A 2368-nucleotide genomic window follows, 5' to 3' on the forward strand; every position below is an offset into this window, starting at 1 on the left:
CCTGGTGAGTTCTTCTGGTACACCTTTTCTGCATAGAAAAATAGCACTGACTAGTAGACGCGGGTGGCACAGTAGGTTCAAATCCCCGTGACGGGGTGAGCTCCCATTGCTCGGTCCCTGCTCCTGCCAACCTAGCAGTTCGAAAGCATGTCAGAGTGCAAGTAGATAAATAGGTAAACGGCGGGAAGGTAAACGGCGTTTCCGTGCAATGCTCTGGTTTGCCAGAAGCGGCTTAGTCATGCTGGCCACATGACCCAGAAGCTGTACGCCGGCTCCCTTGGCCAATAAAGCGAGATGAGCGCCGCAACCCCAGAGTTGGCCACGATTGGACCTAACGGTCAGGGATCCCTTTACCTTTACCTTTAGTAGCATCTATTCTCAAACCAAGAATTGTGCTCTGACCCCAGCATCCCCTTCCATCGCTATTGCACACTGTAGAAGACTAAAACAAAAACTAAATACCTTACAGCTAGTTTGCTACATTTCAAGAGGCAAGTTTACTACCTTGACTCTTGTTTGTAAGAATTAAGCCGTAATTCTTCCCCTAGATGTTTTTAATGTATGCCTAAGCATGGAAGCGCAGTAAGGGGGAGAGACAGGCATTTGCAAAGATTATCATACAGCTGTTCTTGCCAGGGGTAGCAGTGGCTGCATACATACCGTGTATTTAATTTGGAAATTGCTTAATTGTTTAAATTGGTTGTGAACTTTTTGATGTTTTTTATTGTTTATGACTACTTTTGTTATGTTTGTAAATATGTACTTTTTCATGTTGAAACCTGCCTTGTGCATGGTTTTAACTATGAAAATGTGGCATGCAAAAAAAAATGTATGTATGTATGTATGTATGTATTTAAAGCATATCACTTTTTCCAATGAATCCTGGGAATGGTTGTTTACACCTCACAGAGCTACAGTTCCCAGCACCCTTAAACTACAGGTCCCAGGATTTTCTGAGGGAAAGCCATGTACTCAAAATGTGCCTTATAAGTACAATGTGCAGTGCCGGATTTATGTATAAGCTAAACAAGCTATAGCTTGGGGCCCCACTCTCTTGGGCCCCACCAAAAAATTAAAGGTGAAAAAACTGGATGTACATTTCCAAAATATAAGATAAACAAATAAAATAAAACCTACCTACAGCAACAATGTTCTGTGTTGTGTTGGCTCCTATGATGTAAGTAATGGGCCCCGCCTGCTAGCCTGCTCCCTAAAATATCGCATATAAAGGGCCCTATTACCTTCAGTAGCTTAGGGCCTCATCAAACCCATATGACAATGTGTACCCATTGTGTTGCTGCCCCTTAATATTTGAGATGTACCAGGAATTATTCCTGATAAACTAACATATTCTGGTTTCTGTCCTCTCAAACAAACTCAGCCCAGCTCTGTAATGCAAAGAGCAAAGGAATTGCTCCTTTTTACCTCCTTAATTGCCTGCAACCCACAGGTTATCAGGTGTGAAGGGAAACTAATTTGCACCAGGTGATCTTTGCTTGCGCACCCTTATTTACTAGTGAGCCGGCCTGAGAAATCAATGTTTGCAATATGCGTGCCATTTCCTTTACTGAGAAGATAAATTCTCCATTGGGAAGGGGGTGCTTTTCACTGCCTGACAAAGCCGGTCAAAAGGGCAGCAGCTGGGAGGGCAGGCAGGCGGCTGTTCAGAGGGGAAGATTTCCCCGGAGACACGCGGGACCTGCCTAGCCTTGAACCCATAAAAGCCATTTACCCATAAAAGGGACTGGGCGGAGTTTGCCTCCTTGCAGCCAAAAAATGGAGCTGTGAGAGGGAGGGCAGCAGACAGCTGGTGGGACTGGAGAAAGGCAGTTTCCTTTTGCAGCCCTGGCTCTAGCCTGTAATTGCTGGAAGACAAAAAGGAGGCGATCAAAAAAGGAAAAACCTGCCTTGCCTTTTAGGTTAGAAGCTCTGTGTTCTAGCTGGGAAAGAGAGGCTGTTATTTGGGAATCTTCGCTATGGAAAAGTGGGCACTTTCTTCCCTGCCCTTGGGATGGGTATTTGTCCATGGAGTCTTGACTTGACAGCTGAAGTTCATCCTGTGTGACTTCAGATGGGGACCCAGGGTCATGCCCCCTTTGGTTACCTAGGCTCAGGTGATACCTAAAAGCCTCTTTCACCTGCCCTCTTTGATATCTGGAAAATCAGGTCTCCCTAGATCCCATGCCTCTGCCCTCTAGGCTTCCTCATCCCCTGAGGTGTGAGTGGGGGAGAAAAGAGTGAGGCAGACCTCTTTGGTAATTTCTGCTTTCCTGAAGACCCACATAACCCCACTCACTGGCCCCTTCCTCTTGCATTCCTGGGGTATTTATTAGACAGGCCTTGGCCTATCTCTTTAATCTATGCACAC

This window comes from Podarcis raffonei, chromosome 10, assembly GCF_027172205.1.
Source record: "Podarcis raffonei isolate rPodRaf1 chromosome 10, rPodRaf1.pri, whole genome shotgun sequence".
NCBI classification, from domain to species: Eukaryota; Metazoa; Chordata; class Lepidosauria; order Squamata; family Lacertidae; genus Podarcis; species Podarcis raffonei.